Source organism: Diceros bicornis, assembly GCF_020826845.1.
Source record: "Diceros bicornis minor isolate mBicDic1 chromosome 30 unlocalized genomic scaffold, mDicBic1.mat.cur SUPER_30_unloc_5, whole genome shotgun sequence".
Lineage (NCBI taxonomy): Eukaryota > Metazoa > Chordata > Mammalia > Perissodactyla > Rhinocerotidae > Diceros > Diceros bicornis.
In genome coordinates this window covers 2,524,892-2,540,759 of record NW_026690903.1, presented here as the reverse complement: position 1 = coordinate 2,540,759, position 15,868 = coordinate 2,524,892, and the positions used below count along the sequence as shown (strand labels likewise).

The following is a 15,868-nucleotide window of genomic DNA, read 5'->3' as shown; positions in this document are numbered from 1 at the left end:
AACAGTAGAAAGGATCAATGAAACAAAGAGCTGGTTCTTTGTGAAGATTGAAACAAATCTGACAGACCCTTAGCCAGACTCACTAAGAAAAAAAGAGAGAAAGCTCAAAGACATAAAATTAGAAATGAAAGAGGAGAAACTACAACAGTTACCACAGAAATCCAAAGGACAATAAGAGAATACACTGAACAACTTACATGCCACCAAATTGGATAACCTAAAAGAAATAGATAAATTATTAGATTCGTACAACCTCCCAAAACTGATTCAAGAAGAAATAGAGAAAATGAACAGACCAATCACAAGTAAAGAGATTCAAATGGTCATCAAAAACCTTCCCAAAAAACAAAAGTCCAGGAGCAGATGTCTTCTCTGGAGAATTCTACCAAATATTCAAACAAGATTTAATACCCATGCTTCTCAAACTATTCCAAACAGTTGAAGAAGATGGAACACTTCCTAATTCATTCTATGAGGCTAACATCACCCTGACAGCAAAAGCGGCCTAGGACAGCACAAAGAAGTTATATTACAGGCCAATATCGCTGATGAACACAGATGCAAAAATCCTCAACTAAATATCACCAAATGGAACACAGCAATGTATTAAAAGGATCACATACCATGATCAAGTGAAATTTATACCAGGGATGCAGGGATTGTTCAACATCCGCAAATCAATCAATGTGATACACCACATTAATAAAATGAGGAATAAAAATCACATGGTCCTCTCCACAGATGCAGAGAAAGGATTTGACAAGATCCAACATCCATTTATGATAAAAACTCTCAATAAAATGGGTATAGAAGGAAAGTACCCCAACACAATAAAGGCCATATATCACAAACCCACAGCCAACATCATATTTAATGGCGAAAAACTTAAAGCCATTCCTCTGAGTATAGGAAGAAGACAAAGGTGCCCACTCTGGCCACTCCCATTCAACATAGTACTGGAGGTTTTGGCCAGAGCAATTAGGCTGGAAAAAGAAATAAAAGGAATCCAAATTGGAAAGGAAGAAATGAAACTCTTGCTGTTTGCAGATGACATGATTGTAAATATAGAAAACCCTAAACAATCCAACAGAAAACTATTAGTAATAATCAACAACTATACCAAGGTTACAGCGTACAAAATCAACTTACAAAAATCACTTGCATTTCTATACTCTAATAATGAACTAACAGAAAGAGAACTCAAGAATACAATCCCATTTACAATTGCTACAAAAAGAAAAAAGTGTCTAGGGATAAATTTAACCAAAGAGGTTAAAGAACTATACATGAAAACTATAAGACTTTATTGAAAGAAATCAATGATAACCTGAAGTAATGGGAAGATATTCCACGCACATGGATTGGAAGAATAAACACAGTTAAAATGTCCATATTACTTAAAGTAATCTACAGATTCAATGCAATCCCAATCAGAATCCCAATGACATTCTTCATAGAAACAGAACACAGAATCCTAAAATATATATGGAATAACAAAAGACCTCAAATAGACAAAGAAATCCTGAGAAGAAAGAACAAAGCTGGAGGCATCACAATCCTAACTTGAAAATATATTACATAGCTATAGTAATCAAAATGGCATGGTACTGGGACAAAAACAGACTCATAGCTCAATGGAGCAGAACTGAAAGCCCAGAAACAAAACCACACATCTGTGGTCAGTTAATCTCTGACAAAGGAGCCAAGATCACACAATGGAGAAAAGAAAGTCTCTTCAATAAATGCTGTTGGGAAAACTGGACACCCACATGCAAATGAATGAAAGTAGATCATTATATTCCACCATACACAAAAATTAACTCGAAATGGATAAAAGACTTGAATCTAACACTTGAAACCATAAAACTCCTAGAAGAAAATATACGCAGTACAGTCTTTGTCATTGGTCTTAGCTGCACCCTTCCAATACCATGTCTACTCAGGCAAGGGAAAGAAAAGAAAAAATATACAAATGGGACTAGATGAGACTAAACGGCTTCTGCAAGGCAAAGGAAATGATGAAAAAAACGGAAAGACAGGGCCAGCCCCGTGGCTTAGTGGTTAAGTGGGCAAGCACCACTACTGGCGGCCCAGGTTCGGATCCCAGACACGCACAGACGCACCGCTTGTCCGGCCAAGATGAGGCCGCGTCCCAAATACAGCAGCTAGAAGGATGTGCAACTATGAAATACAACTATCAACTGGGACTTTGGGGAAAAAAATAAAAGGAGAAGGATTAACAATAAATGTTAGCTCAGAGCTGGTCTTCCTCAGAAAAAAAGAGGAGGATTAGCACGGATGTTAGCTCAGGGCTGATGTTCCTCAAAAAAAAAAACGAAAAGACTACCCACGAACTAATAAAAAATATTTGCAAATCATATATCTGACAAGGGGTTAATCTCCAAAATATATAAACAACTCATACACCCAACAACAATAAAAAATATAATCCAATCTAAAAATGGGCAGAGGATATGAACAGACATTTTTCCAAAGAAGATATACAGAAGCCCAACAGGCACATGAAAAGATGTATAACATCACTAATTATTAGGGATATTCAAATCAAAACTACAATGGGTGATCACATTACACCTGTCAGAATGTCTATAACTCCCAAGACAAAAAATAACAAATGTTGGAGAGGATAAGGAGAAAAGAGAACCCTCACACACTGCTGGTAGGAATGCAAACTGGTGCAGCCACCAAGGAAAACAGTATGGAGATTTCTCAAAAAGTTAAAAATAGAAATACCATACATTCCAGCTATCCCACTACTGGGTATTTATTCAAAGAAATTGAAATCAACAATTCAAAGAGATTTACTCACCCCTGTTTTCACTGCGACATTATTCACAATAGCTAAGATATGGAAGCACCCCAAGTGCCCTGCTACAGACGAAGGGATAAAGAAGATGTGGTATGTATTATATACAATGGAATACTACTCAGCCAGAAAAAAAAGACAAGATCATCCTGTTTGCAACAACTTGGATGGACCTTGAGGGTATGATGTTATATGAAATAAGCCAGACAAAGAACTATGCATGATTTCACTCATATGTAGAAGATAAACATACACAGGGATAAAGAGAGCAGATTAGTGCTTACCAGAGGGGAAGAGGGCTGGCGGTTGTGTGAAAGAGTTAAAGGGGTACATGTGTATGGTATGGATAAAAGTCAGACTACTGGTGGTAAGAACAATGCAGTCTATACAGATATTCACATATAATAATGAACACTCAAAATTACACAATGTAAAACCCTTTATAATTTCAATAAAATAATTAAAAAAGAAAAAAAAATAATTCATTCCTTTTTATGATTGAATAGTATTCCACTGTGGGGATTTACCACACTTTGTGTATCCGTTCACCAGTAGATGGACATTTGGGTTGTTTTCCGTTTTCGTCTACTATAAATAGGTTGTTATCAACATGTGTGTACAAGTCTGTGTATAGACATATGTGTTTATTTCCCTTAGATGGATTGCTAGGAGAGGAATGGCTGGGTAGACGTATGTAATTATTAAAGACGCATCCAAGCTATTTTTCATCAGCACTCGATGAGAGTTTCAGTGACTTGACATCTTCAACAACACTTGCTTTAGTCAGTTATTTTAATGTTAGCCATTCTCAAGTGTAGTGGAAACTCATGATGACTGTCACTTACATTCCCCCAATGACTCATGTGGTGAAGGAGAAGGCAAGCCACGCACAGACTGGGAGAAAACATCTCCAAAATATATCCCTAGAAAAGGATGTGTATTTATAATATATAAAGAGCTCTTACAACGCAATAAGAAGAAGACAATCAACACGTCATGGCTTACTAGGAGACAGTAGATCAGGCCTGTGATGAGCACCAGGAGTCCCGCCAAGAAGATGAGGATAAGGGCCCAGAAGGGGAGGTCTGGGGAGACAAGTGGTGGGGTGAGCCACATCCTGTCATCGCCCAAGGGCTCCTGGTGACCCCACTGTGCCTCAACCCTCCTTGACAAAGGTTGGCCAAAATTCTTCATCATCCAAGACACTGTGCGCACGGTTCTCTTCAATGAGACACAGCATCAACATACTCGTCCCCTACCATGGGCTGGGGCTTCCTGCAGGTTTACCAGGCTTCTCAGTCAAGGTGTCATCTCTATTGGGAGAATATTCTGGAAGTGAATGAAATGGAGAATGCATGTGAGTGTGTTTCACTCTTTTTAATAAAACTTTTTAGACACAGAAAAATGAAGGGAACAGTCTCATAAACATCCATCATCTAGATTTAAAAATGTATATTCAATCCAATTAAAACAATAATTCATCAATGTATAAATTATTAACACATGCCACTCTTGATTCATCCCATGTTTTCAATGAAATATTAAAGTCAAGTAGACATCATGATGTTTCACCCCATTTTAGTTTCCATCTCTAAAATGTGAACACACTTTGCTACAAAATCCAAGACCATTATCACAGAACAAAAGTGTAATAAATTAAACCAAATTCATACCTCTGGGCACAGAGGACTGAATTTGGGCTGGATTTTCTTATGACGGTTGGGGGGAGAATGGGTCATCATAGATGGCAAGCCTATGGGATCTCTCTAAATTTGTAAAATCCCGCTCAAAAGTGTTCTTCCATGCCTGGAAACACATCATCCCCTTCTACTTTATCTATTTGCAAAATATTCATTTTCTAGGATTAACCTACAGTGTAATATGCCGCAGGAAGTCTTCTCTGAATACCGCCTCCAAGTATGAGTTTGTTCACATCAAATAATTGATAAGTTTCAATTCTCTATTCTTGTTATTGCCAGCTACAACATAAACTCCAGGAAAGGAGGACACACAGCACACAGTGGGCATGGGGTGATGGGTGCAGTTCCCCCTACTTGTACCTCTATCCAGACAAACTCTTAGAGGTGTACTGTCTGATATGGAGCAGCAACAAGTCTCTTTTTGAATTAAAATTAATTTTAGTTAAATAAAATAAAAAATCTAGTACCTCAGTAACATTAAAAATCAGTAACAATAAAGACCAGTCACAATACCGTCCTTCGAGTACTCAACAGCCACATATGGCCATGTACTGGAGAGCACAGATATAGAACACTTCCACCACTGCAAAAAGTTTTAGTGCATTTCTGCTCATCTAGAGAGGGAATTGGCAAACTATAGCCTGTGGATCAGAAACCACATGACCCCCAAACCTGTAAGTCTGCTTCACACACAGCTGGAGGCCCTCACTGACCATCTGGCCCAGTGGCTTTCATTGCAAAGATAAGGAAACAAAAGTCCAGAAAGGGGAGGTGACTAGCTTGAGGTCACAGAGCTGTCTAGGAGAAGGTGACGGCCTCCTATATTACACTGGTGTCCTTTTCTCTCTCTCAATGGTGGGTAAAGACTGGGGGAATATGCCACCTCTTGCCAGCCTGAGAAAGTTCAATGCTCTCTCAGCCCCAGGCATCCAGAGTCCCCAGAATGGCCTCACTTCCTTTCCCAATGACCAGGGACCCTTACCATCACCAAGGACACTCTTCCTGTCCACAGTCAAGTTCTGCAGCTGGGTACATTCTGGGTCAGCCACAAGAATTCCTCCTAGCTGGCAACTCTCTCCAGTCTTTGTGCCAAGGCGGCAAGGTACACAGGGAGTCCACTCCAGTGTGGTTACTGTGGGGGACAGACCTGGAAGGGCACAAGGGATGAACAAGTGTGTCTAGAATTCTACCCTGATTCTAGATTCCCTGCTTCTGTGTCCTGTCCAAGATAACTTTCTGCAATACTGTAAACATTTGTCTGCACAATTAAATACACTAATTATTAGCCCCATGTTGTTATCAAGCACTTAAAATGTGGCTAGTGTTTGTGAGTGAGGAACTGAATTTCTCATGTAATTTCATTTTAAGTAATTAATTTATAAATAAATAACCACAGGGAGAACATTTCTGAAACATTTGAGAAAGGACTTCTGCAAATGCATAAAAACAATGAGAACACTGGTAAAAATGGTCAAAATCAACTTTTCAGAAGTCTAGAAATTAATCAACGGTTTGTAAGAATCTGAGGAGGGTTTAGTGAAGAAACATGGTGGAATCTTGATAACGGGAGCAAACTTTGTGGCATTATAACTTGCACTACTCCCATCCTGCTCTCACAGTATCCTCCATAACTTTGAAAACCATCAGTCTCAGAACCATGGTAGTTGAGACAACCAGCAGCCAAGCAGCCATAATGGGTTTGGAGCTCTGAAAAGACCCATCCCCATCGAACTGTCACTAGCTGACCTTCCTGGCAGCTTCCCGAAAAAGCCCCATGTTCAGGGCTTGACGTTACTTGACTCAGAGCTTGCCCAGGGAGGAAAGTCTGTCCCCAGGGCACTTGCTAAAAATATTCAGGGCTAATTGTTTTCTATTATAGTTGCCTGAGGGAGTGATACTAGCTGAGGCAGGCAAGAGGTGAGCCAAAAACTTAGAACAATTGGGGGAATGAGATGTCCACAGGGGGTTTTGAAAAGCTCCAGTGTATTTGTGGGCATCTAGAGGGCCACAAGTGCTCAGGGCTGTGGCATGCCCAGGAAAGACTTGAGAACATCTTAATCTCTCACCTCTAGTTGAAGGGTTGGCTTAATATCTGAAAACTTTATTAATAGAATAAGGGCCAATATCACGCAATCTCGACCACATACACAGAAAAGAATTTGACAAAATACAACGCCCTTCATGTCTAAAAAAGAAAACACTCAACAAATTAGGAATACAAAAAAACTTTCTCAACCTATAAACAGCATCAATGAAAAACCCACGGCTAACACCATAGTCAATGGTGAAAGACTGAAAATTTCCCCCTAAGACCAGGGACAAGACAACGATGTCTTCCCATATCTCGTATGTTAATCACAGGTACTAGAGGTTCTAATGAGGGCAATTAGGCAAGAAAAAGGAATAAAAGAAACCCAGATTGGAAGGGAAGAGGTAAAACTATTAGTTTTGCAGATGAGAATATATTGTATATAGAAAAACCTAAAAAATACACTCCTCTCCACACACAATATGTGAATCGTATCCTAACAGGTGTATAAAAAATTTAAATTGCCCCATGTGATTAGCGGATCCACTATTGGAGAGCACAGTTAGACTGCTGATATTTGTTGAAAGTCTCCAGAAGAGGAGGAGGAGCAGGATGCTGGAGGTTGGTGGCACCAAATGTTAATGCTTTTCTCATCCCTCGAAAACCTATGGAAGGGGATGTTAGGATTAGCTGACAGGGATGTGGGGCAGACTGGGCACGATGTAAGTGACTTCCAGATCAATGATGTGTCACGGAAGCTCAGAGTCATCAGCCACCCAGCTCAGCCAATGCTTCCAATCTCCTCAACATACATCAAGTCGGTGACCAGGCAGGAGTGGAATATGTCTCAAAGCTGGCTGCCTCTGTAGACCTTGGTGACCTAGAACAAACGCGAGGGAGAGTGGGTGAGATGGAGGTCTCCTGGGGACGCAGGGGGCCACTGGTGCCAGTGAAAGATCACAGAACTTGGGGCAAGGGAGACCTGACTTCAAATCCTGGCTCTGCCCCTAACTCACTGTGTGACATTAGGCACAATACTCCCCTCTCTGAGCTTCAGTTTACCCATGTGAGAAATGGGGAAGGCATATAGGACATCACCTCTGGACACTGAGAAAACCCAGACATGCAGGGAAAGTGAAGGGTTGAAACAATCACATAACAGATGTAAGTCAGATGGAGGAATGACGGTGCCCTCAGGGCAAGGAGAGACGGGAGAGGGAGAACCCACCTGGTCCTGGGTGTCTCTCAGCATGGCGGTGTACTCCGAGGATGTGGGCTCCGAGTTGCTGAGGTTCCAGCTGATGATGCGGAAATGTAGCTGATACTCTCTCTGGATGGATAAACTCTGGGCTGCAGAGCCTGGAGCCACCGAGAGGAAGAGCAGACAGGTGGAGACACTCAGCTCCCAGCACAAAGGCATGGTGGCCCACGGGGTCAAGGTGGTGGGTGCAGACAGCGTCCACACAGGTGGCTGGCCCATCCTTCTCAGGCCTGGGGAGAGAGGGATGTGGGGACTCTAGAGAGAGTTCCTGAAACCTCTGGGGGTGGGGGACAGAAAAGGAAGGAGGAAATGGGAGGACACTGGGGAGACAGATAGGGGTGGTCACAAAAGAGGTCATTAGGGGCAAATGCTGAGGGGAGGGTCTCACCTGAGGGAGACCAGTCTGCAACTTGAGTAGAAGGGGCGCAGGCTGCTCTTCTTGAACAAGGATACAGCTGGGGAGGAAGGAGGAGGAGGAGGAGCAGGAGGGACAGGGGTTGGGGGAGGGGCTGGATGGGATTTAACTACCAGGAGCTGCTGGGACCAGGGTCTCACCAGGCTCTGCAAGACCCTCTCAGTGAAGTTGAACGTGGTCTAGCCGTTGCTCATGTCTGATAAATACCGGAGGGTAGAGATGGTGACGTTGACTGTGAGGGTCTTCAGGTTGTGCCCCAAAGCTGCAAGACGAGAGGGAGAGCGATGGCCATCTCTGAAAGCTGGTCTGAGACCAGACCAGAGTCCTGCACTCATTATAATCTGTCGTCTTCTGTCCCAGTGGCACCACCACCCAACCGTGGAGTCACCCAAGTCAGAACCAGCATATCAGCTCAGCTCCTCCTCCCTCCCAGTAACACCCATTCACCTTGCACACTGGTCCTCACATACACTCCCTCTCTCCCTCCCTGTCCTAGCTCAGGTCTTAACTTCCTTCACCCGGACCAACACCCCAGCAGGCTCACTGGATGCTGTGTCTAAAGGATGTTCTACATGGACTACTAGAAGAATCTTTCTGAAATGAATACCTCACTAGGGCCACCACTTCTCTAGTACAACCCATGGCTCCCTTTGGCCTTCAGTGTTTAGTTCAACCTTCGTGACCTGGCACTCAAGGCTCTACTCAATCTGGCTCCTGCTGACCTTTCAGTCTCATTTTATCCATCTACTGCGGGTTAAACATTATGCTGCATGCAACCCAAATTCGTTTCAATTCTCCCCATACGGCATGTTGTTTCTGGCCGGAGCCTTTGCTCATGGAATCCTCTCTGCCAGGAAAACCCTTCATCCTCTATTTGCCAGGGTCCCTCCTACTCATTCTTAAAGACTTCATTCTGGTGAAACTTTCTCTAGCAAGCTCCTCCCCTCCAAATTATGCCAGGTGCCTCTCCCCGAAATATCCCACATTGTATTGTAATGTTGTGTTAATTTCACAAGACTAGGGACTCTCTGATGGCTGACCTTAGACTGAATGTTTGGTATAATCTTTGTGATCAGCATGATTGCCCTAAAACCAGAATTTCACACCCTGGCTTCCCAGCTCCTGGATCACACCTGGCTCATGGGGAGTGGGGCCAGAGTGCTTCTCTTGGGAAGGAAAAGGGACCCCCAGATACCTGTGGTGGCTTCTGGTGGCACAGGTGATGATCAAGTAGGCAGGGACGTGTTGGCCGGCTCGGGAGCTGTGGATAAGTCTGTCATCAAGGAGGGACAGAGTGGGAGTAGCCCCCAGGCTCACACGGGCTAAAGCACAGGCTGTCTCAGGACCACCATTCACAGGTGAAGCATAAATGAGAGTGATGGGATGAATGATTGTGTGAGTAGCGGGATGAGTAAGCCTGTGGATGAGAGGAGCCCAAGAGAGACAGAGAGGTGAACAAGAGTGACTGAACTCGGAGGAGAGGCAGATAGGCAGAAAAATGGGCAGATGGATGGGATACCTGGAAAAGGAGGACCAAGGGCAGGGCTTTAGGAGAATTAAAGTGAAAACCACATGGGGTCAGAATGTGGTGGAGAACATGTCTGTGTCTTAGGCTTTCTCACACTGGGCTGGGACTCTCCACCAGAACCCGGGAGGGAGAGAAGGGATGAATTAGGGCCCTTCCAGGTCCTTCCCTCACCAAGGACAGCAGGTGAAGGAGAACAAGTGCTCCCAAACCCCAAATGCAGATGGGACACAGGAGATCAGAGCCAGGAATACTCACTGTTGGTAGTCGGGGCCACGGCTCCATAGGTGTAACCTGTGGAGAGAAGGCGAGAGGAGCTCAGCAAGAGTTGGGGTGAACATAAAACATTAAGGGAGAGGAAGGATGTAGGGACCTTTGTGGGAAAAACAGAGGGGAAAGCAGAGGGGACGAGTGGAGGGGTGTTCAGGGGGAAGGAATTGAGATGGAAGGTGGCTGGACCCAGTGATCACACAGTGATGAGAAGACTGAACCCAGACCAGGAGGATAGAGAGATGGATCATAGCTCACTTTAGAGCAACGGAGGGAACACAGAACTCTGACTGGGAGAGACAGCATGGCTGTAGCACAGCCCCTCACCACTGACGTAGAAGTTCTCTCAGTCCAGGGTGAAGGAGCCCAGGTGGGTGATGCACTGAGTCTCATGGCTCAGCTCCCAGTAGAGTCACTCTCTGTCCAGCCCGGGACCTGCGGGGGTCAGAGTGGAAGGTGCAGATGATGTCCACCCCAGTGGCTACCCCACCCTTCTCAAGCCTGGGGGAGGAAGATCATGGAGCTGTGGAATACTGAGCAGGGGTCATTCTGGGTGTGGAAAGCGAGAGAGGGGAAGGAAGGAAGGTGATGGAGATGCTGAAGGGGCTGCTCTGAAGCCTGCAGGGGCTCTCCTACGTGTCTCCCGTGTGAGACAACACCCTCACAAGTAAGGCCTGACTTCTTTTAGGATGTGGAAGGGGGGGCCTGTGAGTGGAAAAGAGGGGTGAACACACACACCTGGGTGAGGGGGCACCTGCAGGTCTGCACAGACAGCAGCGAGAACAGTCAGTGCCCTGTGCCATCTGACACATGCAGGCAAGAAAGTACCGTTATGTTCTCTCGGTTCTACACTCCATGGTCTTTTCTTTCTACTTCTTTCCTACTCCACAGCCATCACTCAGGCATAGGGAACAATCATCTTATTCCTAATCTTATTCCCAGCACCTCCCATCTTGCATATTAAGTCTTCATTCTTAACCATGAAGTCCATTTTAACCCACATGCTTAGACCAAACGCTAATCACATCATCCTTCTACTCGCATCTCTCCAGAGTGTTCCCACTGGTCTTAGAACAGAGTCCCAATCACCCCTCATCTGGTCCTGCCTGTCTCCCCTCGCCGGTGTGGCTCACACTCCTCCCCCTCTGTTGACTCGGCTCAGCCATCCTTCTTCTCAGTTCATGGACACACCAGGCTCTCTGCTTCAGGGGTGTCCTCATGCGGTCCCTCTGCCTGAAAAACTCTCTTGAACACAATCCCACACCCTCACTCCAGTCTAACACTCCTACCAGCTAAATCCAGTCCCAACTCCAGCTCTCAAGATAAATATCAGTCCTTCTCAAGAGGGCTTCTCTGCCTCCTCATGTTGATTCCCCTTGTGCCAAACTCCCACATCACTCTCATCATTAACTTTTCAAAATCCAAATTCCCAAATACAATGTAAATTCCATGGAGGTGGAACAAGGTCTCTCTGGTTCTCCAGGTCCCCATGCATGTGTCCCAGGGCCTGGCTTATGAGATCAGGAACCATCCCGGTTTGTCTAGGACTGCCCTGGTTTGAACACTAAATGTCCTGTGTCCTGGAAAACCCCACTGTCCTGAATAAACGAGGATGGTTGGTCACCATTAATTATACACTCAGAGTCTGTCTATTGTATGACAAGCACAAATTCCCCTCAAGAACATCACAGGAAATCTAAAATGAAAAAGGCACAGACACACGTACACACACAATTAGTAGAGGCCAACAACTAAATACAAAATTACTTAACAAGATTCTCTGCAACGTGAATCACCAGACCATTATTTCAGAAAAATTTCAAGAAACAAAGTTAATTCCCTTTAGAAGGCAAGGTGGAGAGGACAGTCTTTTTGGAGACTAGCGCCCTTCCCTTCAATCTACAGTGTTGCTTAGTACTCCTTCAAATGATTTGAAATGTCATAAAGAAAAAAATGCTCAAAATAAATCTGGCTACTGGCAAATTAATTTTTAAATTTGTTATTAATACAAAGAAGTTCCAATCATCTTTTTCCTTGAATGTTCCTTTATTTCAAATTTTTGTGGAGGATTTATAGGACTTTAGAAGTCAAATTGAATGGGTCTAAGGAATGTTGCTGAGTATCCCTGCTAATATTTCATGGGATGTCTTCTAATACTACATACACACGCAAAACATTTCTGTATTCATATTATATATAAATCCTGACTTTTGACTATAATGCAATGCAAGTAAATCTATATTTTCTACTATAATCCACATTTGCAGTTATTTACGTTTCTTTCATATGTTCTTATTTGCATATAACTGTACTTACTGAAATATTTACCACACAGAACCACACACAGCTTACCATCTTTCCATCCATCAAACATCAATAATTTTCCTCAAGATACCTTCACTCTCAGTGACTCCAGGTGGTGACAACCTGAGCCCAGGAAAGCTCACTAGCAGGTCTTCTGCACAGCAAAGGCTGCTGGAACCTGTTGGTACCAGGTCCACAGGGTACTCATCTGGTCACAACGAAATCCATGGATCAGCAAGAACAGGTGGACCCTGAGCCTGGTTTCACCTGAAACTTGAGCTCCACGGATGCTTTTCGTGTCTGAGGGGGGAAAAAAGTGCAAACAAGCTTTTGAGGCCTTTTATAGGTTGTTGGATGGAAAGGCCAACCCCATTCACTTTTCTTTATTTTTACTTACTGATTTAACTGTAACTGTTGGCTGTGGCTGGATTTTCCAGATTCCTATCCAGCCACCTGCTGCTCCCCGAGATGGGAGAAAGCAGCTTTGTGCTGTGTGCACTTGAGTCGCTCAACTCACTTGGCTGGACAGAGACTTTTTCGTGACTCTGGACCCTTTAAACAAGCTTGTCATTTAGGGACCCTGTAAGTGACTCGCTGACTTCTCAACAATTTCCACACTTCATTCAGGGCTCGGGAGATTTTCAGGCCCTGGAGCAGGTTTCCCAACCTTGGCACAACTGACATTTGGGGCCGGATAATTCTCTGTGGGGCTGTGCTGGGCCCTGGAGGATGCTGAGCAGCATCCCTGCCTCCCCCCTAGATGCCAGGAGCGCCCCACTTGTAACGACCCAAACATCGCCTCCAGAAGCGGCTAAAGCCCCCTGGGGACAAAATCACACGGAGGACGTTGACGGGGACTCTGAGGAGGGGACGGCGGCGCCCAGATCCAGGAGGAACAGCAGCCTCTGGGGCCCTGAGCGAACAGCCCGGGGGAAACGGGGCTGCAGGGGGATGGAGAGACGCGGAGCCCTGACGGGGCTGCCCACGGCCAAGCCCACTCCCTGGACCGCGACTGGAGCCCGGACAGCCCGCCGCTCACCGAGCCCCGCCTCTGAGGGTGAACATCCACAGGAATGCGATCCGCACCGAGAAGATGGAACACACTGCGCAGAACGCCCGCTCCATCCACGGCGCCGCCTGCGCTTCCGGTTCCGGTCTTGGGCGGGCGTTCGGGGAGGACGAACGTTTGGGGGCTGCATCAGGGACAGGGACAAAATCTAGGGGCGTTGCTGTGGGCGGGGACAATTCTGTGAGTGACAGCAGGCCGGGAAGGCAGTTCTATGGGCGGGAACAAGGGTGCAGGCAGGGCAATGAGCCGGGACCAGGCTGTGGGCGGAGACAGGCCCGAATGTTGTGGGCGGAGACCAGTTCCAGGGGCGGGAAGAGGTGGGGTGTGGCTGGAATAATTCAGGCAGACTTCACAGGGGGAGGAAATCAGCTCCAGGGGCGTGGCTGGAGGCGAGGCTTTCCGTGGACCCCTACATTGTACAGGTAGCTGGATGTTGAACAGCTGTTCTTCATTCCTTTCCCCACCTTTACACAGCCTCATAGAATGATGTTCCCATATTTAGAATTCTAAATTTTTTGTGCGTTTGCTGTTCTTAATTTCGTTAAAAAATTGGATCATATATTCACATTTCTCTACAACTTGCTGTTCCAAACCAGTAGATAAGGATATAACGCTATTTTAATTTTAAAAATCTGGGGGGAGGCAGGCCTACGTCGTAGGTGCACGTATAGGAAAACTTCAAATATTCTCACTCTACCACTGTCTCCCGGTACTTTTGCACAGAGATAAACATTCTTTCCTCCTCTATCCTTCCAGACATACTGTGTATATGTGGGACTGTGTATATGTTCAAGACCAAGAGGGGTGTCCCCAAGCAAAACCTGAAACCCATGAATTGTCTCATGCATCAGAAGTTAATGAGAAGAGATTTAATTTTCTGGTGGAAGGAGATGAACCAGTGATGAATCCATAGGAAGACAACAAAGAAACAAGAGAATTTTACCGTTAAAAACGTCAAAGGAAAAAGTGAGAAAGAAAATGTATTCATACTATCTGACGTAGCACATCTCTGGATAAGATTCGTATGCTATAAAATGGTAAACACTGATGTCATAAAACAGTAGACATTGAATTTTGATTTATTCTAATTCATTAAATAGTTATATTGGGCAAGGGGAATTATGTTTTTAACATATGTAAGAACTCTTCGTGCTGATTTTTTCAGAGAAGAAATAAAATATAAATAGTCAAAAGCTGAAAAATGAAAAAGCTGTATGAGTAGCTAATTTAGAAATATAGATTTTAAATCAGAAAATTAAGTTGTTTTTGGAACCAGAGTCAAGAGTGGGGAAGGTAGCTTTTCATTATAAGCCTTGGAGTATTATTTGAGAGATGTGCGTATGCATACACACACACGCACACACACAGAAGCCTGAATTTGTATTCCAAAGGGATCATCTAACTCTACAAATATTTGTAAAAAGGATTCACTTTACAAGAGTAGAACATATTTTGAAAACTACAGACTTCAAGCATTAAAAAAGCTGTCATCATCCCGGTGGAAAAATGAATGGGGCATCACTTTCCAACTCACATGTTGATAAGCCTTTTACATACATTACTCTTGAGTATTCTCACAGCAACCCATAAGGAAGATGGTATTATCTATCTCCATTTTGCAGATGAGGAAATTGATGACAGCATATTGCTAAAATTTTCATATAAGTTCTCAATAGATCTTGTTTTATGTTAAAATTGTTTATTGAATTTTCTTTTCATTAATAAAATGATATGTGTCACTCTTACAAATAAGCAAAGACTGTGTAAAAACAATTTACCAAAACTAGTTTTCTTTTGATATAATTAAATATAACAGTCACTTTATTATTTTTCTGCTGTCTGCCTCACATCTACGAAGATGCTTCCTATCCCAAAGACTTACTAGAAAACTCGACTAAAAATCAAGGATCAGGGAATACCCACATTATGCAAGCTTCCTGAATACATGCAAAAAAAGCCATTATAACAATTTTTTGTACAAAAATCTTAGATCATTCATGAACTGATAGCGACACAAATCATGATTAGGCAAGTTATTTCTGTAGAATGACAAATATTTAAAATTTAGACATTTAGAAAGGTATTTCATTACAGTAACTAATGTGTATAAGAATTTTTTCAAACTCACTTAGTTCCAGGAAATCCTTTGACAAAATTCACTGCAATATTATTCACAATAATCAAGAGATGGAAACTACCTAATTGTGCACCCGTGGGTGAAAGGATGAAGAAAATCTGAGGCATCTATACAATGAAATATTATTCAGCCTTAAAAAGAAAGGAAATCCTGTATTCAGAATTGCTTGCCTGGATCATTTCAGTAGCCATGTGGTTTCATCCTTAGTCCCCTCTGATCCATTCGTCAACCAGGAACCAGGGTGATCCTTTTACAATGTAAGTGCCACAACCTCTAATGGATCCCTAAAAGAGATTTTGGAGGTGGAATGCCTGGGTACCAGCTGTGTGAC

The 15,868-nt window shown here is 43.8% G+C and overlaps 1 long non-coding RNA gene across 1 annotated transcript; it reads right to left on the bottom strand.

The window, feature by feature from the left end:
* Positions 1 to 8,449: 8,449 nt before the first annotated feature.
* LOC131402181 (uncharacterized) lies at positions 8,450 to 12,485 on the bottom strand. The gene is made up of 3 exons (XR_009218344.1): positions 12,423 to 12,485; positions 10,016 to 10,051; positions 8,450 to 8,494 (listed from the first exon to the last, which is right to left on the bottom strand). It is a non-coding gene; the product is annotated as an uncharacterized LOC131402181 (long non-coding RNA).
* Between the last annotated feature and the right edge of the window lie 3,383 nt (positions 12,486 to 15,868).